Source organism: Spermophilus citellus (genome assembly GCF_964194105.1).
Source record: "Spermophilus citellus genome assembly, chromosome: 5".
Lineage (NCBI taxonomy): Eukaryota > Metazoa > Chordata > Mammalia > Rodentia > Sciuridae > Spermophilus > Spermophilus citellus.
The window spans coordinates 53309478-53321339 of NC_138186.1; the positions used below are offsets into that span (position 1 = coordinate 53309478).

The following is an 11862-nucleotide window of genomic DNA, read 5'->3' on the forward strand; positions in this document are numbered from 1 at the left end:
AGTTTCCATAAGTTACTTAGGGCCTCACAAAGTTGCTGAGTCTGGCCTCACACTTGTGATCCTCGGATTCGGCCTCCTGAGTTGCTGGGATGACAGGTGTGCACCACTGAGCCCAGCTTGGATAATTCTTAACAAAACCAGAAGTCCAAGTCCGATGGTGTAGCACTTGCCTGTAATCCCAGCAGCTCTGGAGGTTGAGGCAGTAAGATCCCCAGCAACCTACCTAGTAGTGCAAAAACAAAATGAAACCAGAAGCCAAATCTCCCATTTCCAGTTTGAAGAATCACTCAGCATAGAATAGTAAAATAGTAACAACTACTGATGCTAACAGAGCATTTGATTTGCTCCTGGCCTGACATAGACCAAACAAACCCCTTCAGTTCTCCCAACAGCTTCCTAAATTAGCTCCGATGATCACTGACTGCCACAGTCTTGGCTGGGCACAGAATCACGAGCCACCACAGCTTTGTAGATTCAAACAGCAATTCTTTATTCCCGAACTCACACCGGCCTCCACACACGCTCTGGGGCAATCCCAGTTCTCCTCCGCCCAATTCACCTACCCCACGAGGCTTTTTTTTCCAATACTTTCTTAATCTCAACGGGAACTCAGGCAGCAGGAACGCCCTATTCCCAGCAGCAATAATCTTCAACCGCGAACTTCCCTAAAACCCATATCGTTTTAAACTTGTCTTAAACCGGGAACGCCCTAAACCCAAGGAGCGGGATACTTCCTCAAACTGCAGGATACACCCTAATCCTGGATCCACCCTCGTCCTTGAGCAGGGTCACCTTTCTCAAACACACATGCAATGTCAACAGCGAAATTCCAAGGCAAGTCCATTTAACATGGGGTACGCTGGCAAGGAAATAGCGATGCGTCATTCCTACTTGGCAATGGCCCTCAGCAACTGACCACTGTGATAGATGAGGACATTAGCGCTCATCTTGCCCAAGGTCATCTTGCTAACCTGGCTACCCAGGCCCACGCTGGAACCACAGCACAGCCCTGCCTCTCCCACCGCAGATGGCACATGCATGCCCCGGATGCTATTTGCTAAGTCCCTGTGCAGGTCATTTTGCTGTGTTTTTCTGAGGTCTTCTGTACGCCCAGTCCTGGTTGAATACAGGAGGTGACAGGAATGCGTGAGTATCATTAGGAGGACTGAAGAAGAAAACCGAAGACACAGTCCCTGACCTTCAATCTACAGCATGCAGCATCACTTCCCCGTTTTCAAAGTCCTCTCATTATCTCATCTAATCTTGTTGACAATCCTGACAAATAATTTTCATGATCTCTGCTCCAGGATGAAGAAACCAAAGCTCTCCAAGTCACGAGGGGCTGTCCCCAAGATCATCTAGCCAGCCCCGGGAGGAGCTGAAACTTGACCTCGGGTCTCATGACACCCCTGGGCCAAGGGAAATGACACACTGGCTTGACAGCCCAACTCAGTGGCTTCCAACCTGCTCCGACAAGAGGAGTCCTGCTTCCTTCTGGAAATTGTCGCAATCCTGCAAATGAGCAGAGCAGTTATTTTAGGATTTGGTCAACTGGGAAAATTCAGAGTGATGAAAAACAAGGGCTTTAGCACGGCTGAAAAGGAGCAGCCCTCCTCCTCCAGACATTACTTACACAGGCGGCAGACGGTATTTGGTGTGCAAATAGACACAGCGACTTCTTGCAATAACTTAGCAGCCCATGCGCAGGTAACAACTGGCTGAGACCATCCTGCCAGAGTGGTTCAGAGATGGGGACATTTCCAAAGTCAGTCCAGGACATGGGAGAAAAGAGCACTTAAATTCACAGTAGCACATGCCTCTAATCCCAGCAGTCTGAGAGGCAGAGGCAAGAGAATCACAAGTTCAAAGCCAGCCTCAGCCATTTAGCAAGGCTCTAGAAACTTAGCAAGACCCTGTCTCAAAATAAAACATAAAAAAGGACTGGGGATGTGGCTCAGTGATGGAGTGTCCTTAGGTTTAATATCTGGTATCCAAAAAAAAAAAAATTATTTTGAACTTGTAATCCTTCTGCCTCAGCTTCCCAAGTAGTTAGCGTTACAGGCGTGCTTCTCTGTACCAGGTTAAAAAAAAAAAAGACTTTTAGTGGGGTGCAGTGGTGCACACCTACAATCCAACGGCTTGAGAGACTCAGGCAGGAAGATAGAAAGATGGACGCCAGCCTCAGCAATTTAGTGAGACCCTCTGCAACGTGGCAAGACCCTGTCTCAAAACACAAAATGGACTGAGGGTGTAGCGGTGGTAGAGCACCCTGGGTTTAATCCCCAGTACTGCTAAATAAATAAAAAGGACTTTTTTGTCCCAACCAACCACTCCCTTCTCTATCCTGAACACTAGCTATCAGAGCACTTCCCCATTCATTTAAAAGTCTGTCTTTTTTTTTTTTTTTTTTTTTTTGAATTTTCCAACATTTATTTGTAGTTCTCGGCGGACACAACATCTTTGTTGGTATGTGGTGCTGAGGATCGAACCCGGGCCGCACGCATGCCAGGCGAGCGCGCTACCGCTTGAGCCACATCCCCAGCCCCAAAAGTATGTCTTTCTTGCTATTAAACTCTAACACCTTGTAAGGGACCAGGGTTTGTCCCTATCTCCTCCTGACCCCAGCAACCAACACACAGACTGGCCCGCCATTGACACTCATTAAATGCTGGCCAACTGCACAAAGGGACTCCGCCTACAAAATCTTATGCTTTTATTAGGAGAAAATCATGGATGTAAAAATAAACAATATGATCCCCGTCGTCTAGAAACAAAGCCTGACTTCTAGAAAGCTGCAGGGAACGGGTCTGTCGAAATCACACACGTTTCTGTCTCAGGGCTGACGGTCTCTGCCGGCAATGGGACATGCCCCTGTGAAAAAGAGCTTCGAAACCAGGCCCTGCGTGGCCCATGGCAGCTAGGGACGGTCAGTGCCACAGGGAGAGGGCAGAACATATGAGATGAGTCACAATGTGCATGTCATCCTTGCTCAAGGTGAAATGGGATTGTTGGGTAACAATAGGAACCATGTCACAAGGAGCCTGGCATGTGTTTCTGGCAGGTGGGGCCATGCTATGGGGTTCAGAGGATGGAGAGAGGGAGTCCAGAGCCCAGAGCCCCTTGGGCTGCTCCTGGTTGAGGCCCCCGTGTTCAGGATGGAGGGTGGTGAGTGCTTGCCTAACTCGCACCAAGACCTGCCTTCCATCCCCAGAACTGTCAAAATGGACCCTTGTGTTCAGAGTTGGCTTCTAGCTGCCCTGAATTGACCTCCACCTGAATGAGCAATTACAGGTCTGGGTTCCTGGTAACTTTTTTATTATTAGACAAATAACATGCTTCCCCTAAAAGAGAAGAGAAAATGTGGGAAGGAGCTGGGGGGCGCACACCTATAATCTAGCTACCGGAGAGGCTGAGGCAGGAGGATCAGAAGTTTGAGGCCAGCCTCAGCAATGTAGTGAAACCCTGTCTCAAAATAAATGCAGCTCAGTGGTAGAACACCCCTGGGTTCAATCCCCAGTACTCTCCCCCCCCCACGAAATAAAAGAAAAGGAAGAAATTAATATAATCAGAGGAAAAAATGATCTATAATCTATAATCCCATTTCCCCAAAAAAGCAAGTCAGTAGGTGGATGTCCACCTACCCACCCATCCGTCCAACCTTCTATTTGCTCACACACCCTCCCACCTTCCGATCCAACTGCCATCCACTTATCCAGCTCTCTGTTTGCATCAGAGTGCTCTGTTTCAGGTGACAGAAAAGAAATCTATGGCTGACCAGGTGTCATGGAGCTCCCCGACAATCCCAGCCTTTTGGGAGGCTGAGGCAGGAGGATCACAAGTTCAAGGCCAGCCTAGCAAGACCCTGTTTCAAATTAAAATAAAAAAGGGCTGAAATGGAGCCCAATGGTAGAGACCTGGTTCAATCCCCAGTACCAGGGGGAAAAAAATGCAGCCACCTCTCAGCTAAAACTCTGGAACTTACCTCATCCCTCTCCCCAACAAACATGGTGGAAATTAAACTCCAGAATTTTCCCCCTGTGGCTCCTGTGGCTTTAAAGATGCTGCCTTGGGCTCCTCTTTCCACGAAGCCTGCATCACCATGGCTCTTTTCCAAATCAGTCTCACATGGATGCATCTGACTGGTGGAACCTAGGTCACCCGCCTACACGGTCGCTGCTGCAGTGTGTGGGAGAGGACATTTCTGTCCTTTACTTTGGGGAAGTGGGATTTATGATGTGGGGAAAACCCATAAACAGGAAAGGTGCTGGTGATCATAAGGCATGGCAAATGTCCCCTGTACTACAGATTTTTTTTTCCTTCTTACAAATATGGAATGATACGACTTAACCATTCTGTGACTGTGGTGCCCAGCTCAGCGCCTGGCACACAGTAGGAACTCCATACTCCAGCAAGAAAGGGGAGAGGGAGCAGGAGGGACAGAGTGCAGATTTACAGGCCATTCGGAGGTTTGCTATTTGAGTTGGTGTGGATTATGGAGGAACGGGACTCCCTCTCCCTGCAGGGAAGCACAGAGCTGTCCTCCCTCCCCACCACAAGTGCTCTCCAGACACCTCTGCCTGCTGGCCTGCAGCATTTGGACCATGCAAAAGGTTCAGTGCCACCAGGCACAGGGGCGCATGCCTGTAATCCCAGCAGTTTGGGAGGCTGAGGCAGGAGGATCACAAATTCGAGGACAGTCTCAGCAATTTAGCAAGGCCCTAAGCAACTTAGTGAGACACTGTCTCAAAAAATAAAGTGGCAGAGGATGGTAAAGCACCTCTGGGTTCAATCCCTGGTACCAACACACACACACACACACACACACACACACACACACACCCCAAAAAATAACTCTGTGTCCCAAGTAGTTGCTCTGTAGCCCACCAGTTGGCTTATAGTCACTCAGGCTGTCTGGAATCTCTTCCCTCCCCAATCCTGGAAGTGTTTGGTGAGGTTTTACTCTCATCTCTGAAGGCCGGTCTGCGCACTTACTGGGAAGGCACAATTAGAGGCTTCCCAGGGTGGCCATGTTGATGAAGGTCACTGTCACCTCAATTCAAGTGCATATGTTAAAATCTGTTTTGTTCTTTAAGGTCAGGATGAGCCATCACAGACTTATAATATGGGCTCTGCCTTTTGGAAGTTTATAGTGTACATTAATTGGTAAGAAGCAAGATACACAGTTAAATGTCAAGGCAGATCTCTTGGTTCCAGATAAAGTGGGAAAATGTGTTTCCAAGGATTAGGGAAGGGTCAGATTCATAGCAGGCTAAGGAACAGAGGCTGCTAAAAAGGGAGGAGGGATGGGGTGGCACAGGCCTGTAATCCCAGCAACTCCAGAGGCTGAGGTAGGAGGATGGCAAATTCAAGGCCAGCCTCAGCAATATAGCTAACTCTGCCTTTTGTTTTTGTTTTTGGTACTGGGGTTTGAACTCAGGGGTACTTTACCACTGAGCTTCATCCCCAGTCTTTTTTTTTTTTTTTTTTTTTTGAGACAAGGTCTTACTAAATTGCTGAGGCTGGCCTCAAATTTGCAGTTCTCCTGCCTCAGCCTCCTGTGTGCTGGGATTGCAGGCCTGTGTCACCTCTGTCAGACTGAAATTCTGTCTTAAAAAATAAAAAGAGCTGGGGAGGTAGCAATATAGCTCAGATTTAGAGCACCCCTGGGTTCAATCCCCACTACCAAAAGAATTTAATTAATTCATTCATTAGAAAGTGGGGTCGTTGAGGGGTGAAGTGGATAAGGCATGATTTGTGACCAGGGCAAAGCTGCATTCTGCCCCCAGCCCCCAGCCAGTCCCTCCCAACCAGGTGAGATCTTGTAGCATCACATTGCTATCAAAGCTGAATTCCATGTGGGAGACCATCTGACCCACATCTGCTACCTCTAGTCTAAAAGGCACTTGCCATTGTGTCCTAGACCGAGGATGGGTGGACAGGGTCCGGAAAACACCAGGTTAGGGCAGGCTGTAGGGCGGGAGAGGCTGAGACCCGTCACAAAGACAATCCACAGCCCTCCTCCTCCCCCTCCCCCAGGGAGGAGCAGCTGATGGGTTTCTGGAGGGTTCCAATCCAATTAGTGCCCCCTCCCTCCTGGATGGGGGACGGAGCCACCACGCCCTTCCCCGAGGTGGAGGCTGATGGGGAGGGGTTGCCGGAGGTCTGCGCATCCTGACCGGCTCCTCCTGGCAGCAGGCGGGCTCGCTGCTACCCAGAGGCTGCTATGACGGCGCCCGTTTCTAGGCGACTGTTCTGGGGAATGGTCTGTTTTGGCAACCGCAGGGCCCCTGGGTAAGGGGGGCCGCAGGCCGCGGAGCCATTTGCATAGCAACCTTGTCCCTCCCTGAGCTGCGCGCTCCTCTGCGACCAGGGGCCCCGCGCCCCAGCCCCTCGGCCTCGCCTCGCCCCGCCCGGGCCCGCCCTGCGGCTCGGTTGCGCCCTGGTCGCCGCCGTGTCCCACGGGAGCGCAGGCTGCACCCGCGCTGGGGTATTTCTGGAGAGGCTGGTGCCCTGGGGAAGCGGGGAGGGATGCTGGGGACCCACACGGAGTGGGGGAGGGGACTGAAATACCAGCTTTCCCAAACCGGAGTCACAGTCACCCGGCGGCGGAGCCCCCAGACGCATTCGGGACGCAAACTCATAGGGAAGCCGGGGAGGGGGGGGGAACCCAGAAAATGCCTCTGGACCATTCCACTGCAAACCTGCGTGCGCCTTTGGAAATGGGCAGGCAAGAAGGATTTCTTACCTAGAAATAGCAGGCGGTGATGGGCATAGGCAATACTCCGAAATACTTAACAGGGGACTTGGGGACAGAATATTCTCTGAATTTGTGGGAAGAAATCGAGAGAGAAAACACATGGAAACCCGGTGTCCCCGCTCCTGCGCACGCCCACCCCACCCCACCCAGCACCCGCGGGAGCCCACGATGCCAACCCAGATACCAGGGCTCAGACAGGCGGACGACATCCACCGCCCAAGGACACATGCTCGGAGCTGGAACCCGAGAGGGGGTTGGGCAGGGGCAGGTCACCCCAGCTGAGCGATCACATTTCCCTGGCAGCTGTCCAAGGGGCAGCTCCCAGCTGCACCTGTTTGTGGGGCGATTTGCTTTTATCAGTATTGACACAGGGGCAGGGCCGCGGAATAGCATAGTAATAAATAAATGAGAGCTGCGGGGGGGGGGGGGCAGAGCCACCGAGGCGAGGCGAAAGTGCTGAGGTGGATTTTTGCTTGTATGTCAGCATGTTCAGTCCGGCTCCCCACCCCTGGAACCTCGGAGCAAAAGAGCAGGCTTGGCATTGAGGGAGCCCCGGGTCTTAAAGAGATAGTGAGTCCAGAGCGCCTTGAGATCCATTGTGCCAGGCGTCCCTACCCAATAGACCCCCAAGGTTGTCTGCGACCCTCACCTGCCACTTAAGGTTTGTCAGGAACCTCCGCAGGAAGGGAGTTTCTTCCTCATTCTGCCAAGTGTAGCGTCCAGGAGGCAACTGTGATTAAAGTGTGGGTTTTGGAGTTTTACAAACTTAGGATCATTCTGGCTCCTACGAGCTGTGTGATTTGGGAGATGTTAACTAACAGCTCTGAGTCTCAATTTCTACCCAGAGGGGGAAAAAAAAGGAGAAAATAGCATTTATCATTGCAAAGATATAAAAGCTGATCTAGCAAGGCCCCAGGGTCATTCCCTGAGAGGTGTCCTCCTGGTTCGTCGCCTATCAGCCACTGGTCTGGTATTTGTTTTGCAAACCAAAACAAATCTGGGGTATCATCCATTCCAGAAAAGGGAGAGGGGAAGCAAGAGCTGATTCTCTGTCCCTCCAGTGAGTCCATATGTGGCCCTGGGTTTCTGCAGCCTTGTCAGTCTTCAGGGGGCTGCAGGCTGAGCCACCTCTGCTCTAGTACAGCGTGGTACAGTAAGATGTCAACAAACCTGTTTCTCAAAAGCCACCTGACCAAGCCCAGAGATAAACTGCATTTGTAAAAATTATGAGCAATGAGTCACTAACGTTCAGGCAGGAAGGCGGGTCTCCAAGGGCTAGGGTATGGGTGAAGAAAATGGTTCCAGCTGTCAGCCTGCTGGAGCCGGACACCTGCCGGTTGGTCTTGTGCCTGTGGCAGGTTATTTCACCTTCATTAGCCTGGCTCTCCTCGTCGTTAGGTGGGGATAATAACACACCAGAAGCTTGTTTTCAGGATTCAGTGCGTGGAAGGCCTGTGGTGAGCGCCTGACATGGAGAAAGTCTCCTTGGCACGTGGAGTCATGACTGTTTATTTAGGAGCACAAGATCAGGGGCCTCGTCCCATTCATTTCTGCATCCCCAGATCTTCCCATAAAACCCAGCACTGGGGCTGGGGATGTGGCTCAAGCGGTAGCGCGCTCGCCTGGCATGCGTGCGGCCCGGGTTTGATCCTCAGCACCACATACAAAACAAAGATGTTGTGTCCACCGAAAACTAAAAAAAATAAATAAATATTAAAAAAATTCTCTCTCTCTCTCTCTCTCTCTAAAAAATAAATAAATAAATAAATAAATAAATAAATAAACCCCAGCACTTGGGGGGCTGGGGCTATGGCTCAGTTGGTAGAGAGCTTGCCACACATGCACAAGGCCCTGGGTTCAATCCCCAGCACCACAAAAAAAAAAAAAAAAAAAAAAAAAAAAAAAACCTGGCACTGGGCAGCCTACCATTCGATGAACAAATGGCCTTAAAGGAGTTAAACTTCTCTTGGAAGAGACTCTGACTACCTATCCCATCCACACAGGGGAGACAACAGAGGGTTAAAAGCCACTCAGCTGGTCCCCAGGCCCCAGAGGCAGGCAGTCCCTTTGATCCCTCAGTTTCATCTATCCAGGATGCTTTCAAGAGAGGAAAACAGGAAGCATCCCTGATAGCCTAGCTGACTCCTTTTTTTTTTTAACGGTGAGAAGTAGGAGGAGGATGGTCCTTTGGGTCACATTTTTGCCAGGAAATCAGCCTCCTTCCTTTCAAATGCTGGAGCTTCCAAGGGGGCAGATAAATAGCTTCTTGCTTGAAGTAGAGAGAAGGATGTGGTTCTCGAAGACCAGATCCTTGGTGGACCCATTCCTTTGCCAGACCCCGGGTGGTTTAGGGCATCCAGTGCTCTGACTTCACTCCCTCACTGTTGACTGACTGCCTGGCCGTGGGCTGGACCCTGGGGTTTTGGCTCAGCACCTGGTGGCCAGGGCATCAGCACACCAAAAAGACAGAGGGCAGTCAGGTCAGAGAAGCTGGGCAGCATCTAAAGGAGAAAACAGGAGGTACGGGGAAACAGTTGTAGGAAAGAGAATCGGAAAAGAACAAGAGGGAAAACCCCAGAGAAGAGTGAGTACATAGGAAGGAGGAGAGCAGGCTTCTAGGGATTCGCAGCCAGGGTGAGTAAGAGCCTCAGAACAGAATCACATGCAACAGAAAGCCGTATGCTCCAGGGACCCACAAAGATGGCAGGAGAGGAGAGGGTCAGAAAGAAAAATATTAGCTGGGTGTGGTGGCGCACGCTTGGAATCCCCGCTACTCGGGAGGCTGAGACAGGAGGATCGTCAATTTTGGCAAGATCCTGTCTCAAAATAAAAAATAAAAACTGGAGAGGTAGTTCAGTGGTAAAGCACCCCTGGATTCAATTCCCAGTAACAAAAAGAGAAAGAGGGAGAGGAAGGAGGGAGGGAAACAGTTCAAGGCTGTAGATCTTAGCAGGGCACGGTAGTGCATTGCCTGAATCCTAACAATTTGGTGAGGCTGAGGCAAGAAGATTGCAAGTTCGAGGTCAGCCTCAGCAATTTAGTGAGGACCTCAACAACTTAGCTACACCCTGTCTCAAAATGAAAAAAATAATAAGGGCTGGGGATGTGGTTCAATCCCCGATACCAAAGAGAGAACTAGTCAGGCGCTGTAGGCACTCCTGTCATCCCAGGACTGGAAATTCAAAGCAGCAGATGCAATTTAGTGAGACCCGATCTCAACACAAAATAAAAAGAGCTGGGGGTGTAGCTTAGTAGTAGAAGAGAACTAACTAGCCTAGCATTTCTAAGACCCTGGATTCAATTATCAGCACCACTAATAATAATTTTTAAAAAAATGTCAAGTGGGTGAGCAGGTGGCGGTAGAAATAAAAAAGGAAAAGTCAGAATGATGATTACTGAAATTGGGCAATGAAAACATGGGATGTGCGGTACACTCCTTTTACACTCTGGTTTTCTTTGTTCCTTTTGCTACTGGGGATTGAACTCAGGGGTACTTTACCATTGAGCTACATCCCCAGGCCTTTTCTTTCTTTCTTTCTTTCTTCCTTCCTTCCTTCCTTCCTTCCTTCCTTTCTCTCTCTCTCTCTCTCTCTCTCTCTCTCTCTCTCTCTCTCTCTCTTTCTTTCTTTCTTTCTTTTTTTCAGACAGGGTTTCACTAAATTGCTGAGGCCGTCCTTGAACTTGCAGCCTCAAATTTGTGATCCTCCTGCCTCAGCCTCCCAAGTCCCTATACTATCATGCCTGGCTCATTATATTGTCTTGTTAACTGAATTTGGGGGAAATTCCCATAACAACAACAACAACAACAAAATGTTTTCAAAATTATCCCGCTGGCAATTTAGCAAGATCTTAGAGCTAGAGATGTGGCCTAGTGGTAAAGCTCTCTTGGATTTGGTCCCCTGTACCGCAAAAACACAAAATAAAGATAAATAAAATAAAAAGAGCTTGGGGTTGTAGTTTGGGTGTATAGAGTGCCTCTGGGTTCAACCCCCGGTGCCAGATAAATGAATAAAAAAATAAATATTCTCCATGATGAGTCACGGTCGTCCTCACGCAATGCAGAACCCTTCCAGGTTATCCGAGGGCAGCTGAGACGTTATCTAATCTAGTCTTCCGGTCATAAAAGAGGAAACTGAGGTGCACCCTGGCTCCTTCAAGGTGTTCTCAGATATCAAGAGGCAGAGTAGATGCTGGAATCTCAGGAAGAGCAGTGCCCTTTAACCTTTCAACCTCCCCCCCCCCCCAGCTCCTCACTGGCCTTGGGCTGCAGATGGAATTTGCCCCTACCCTGAAATGCAGTGTCAGCCTCCGGTCCTAAGGCTGTGTGTGTATGCGTGCAGTGCACCTGCGAGCACCTGCTCTGCCTTGAGCCACCCAGCAGCCCAAAGCCTGGTAACTAATGTGCAGGGGACTGAGTAGACTGAGGGGTGGTCCCTGGCCACTTTGCTTCCCACTGTTTTGGTTCCCAAAAGGTAATCCTGAGCTTAGGTCCTCTGGCCTCCACTTCCGAAGATAAGTATGTGAATAAATAGAAGATGTCGCCTGGCACGGTGGTGCCCACCTGTAATCCCAGCGGCTCTGGTGGCTGAGGCAGGAGGATCACAAGTTCAAAGCCAGCCTCAGCAACTGCAAGGCCCTAAGCAACTCAGTGAGCCCCTGTCTCTAAATAAAATACAAAATAGGGCTGGGATGTGGCTCAGTGGTCGAGTGCCCCTGAGTTCAATCCCTGGTACAAAAAAAAAAAAAAAAAAAAGGAGGCAGAGTGCGGGCTCCTTGGCCAACGGTGGCTGCCTCAGGGGCTCCATTTCCCGTCTATCTCAGCTGTGACCAGGGAACAAAGATCGGAGGTCCCGGTTACCTTGCAGGGTGTCAGGAGGATCTCCAGAGGTATGGCTAAGGAAACACTTTGAAACATAAAAAGCTGTATAAATTCAAGGTCCCATTATTACAAAGTGAGAGAGGGCAGGGGGGAGGGAATGGGAGAAGAGCAGGAGCCTTTTTCAGACTCTGTAGTACAGTCCTTTGGGTTGTGCCTCAGGGGGACCAGACGGGTGGGTGGAGAGATGGCCTTTATGAATGCCCTGCACTAAGCCCGCCCTGCGCCT

The 11862-nt window shown here is 50.1% G+C and overlaps 1 long non-coding RNA gene across 1 annotated transcript; it reads right to left on the reverse strand.

The window, feature by feature from the left end:
* Positions 1-916: 916 nt before the first annotated feature.
* On the reverse strand, positions 917-6966 carry LOC308649801. Its single transcript, XR_014022166.1, has 3 exons — positions 6746-6966; positions 1634-1729; positions 917-1512 (listed from the first exon to the last, which is right to left on the reverse strand). It is a non-coding gene; the product is annotated as an uncharacterized lncRNA (long non-coding RNA).
* Positions 6967-11862: the final 4896 nt, after the last annotated feature.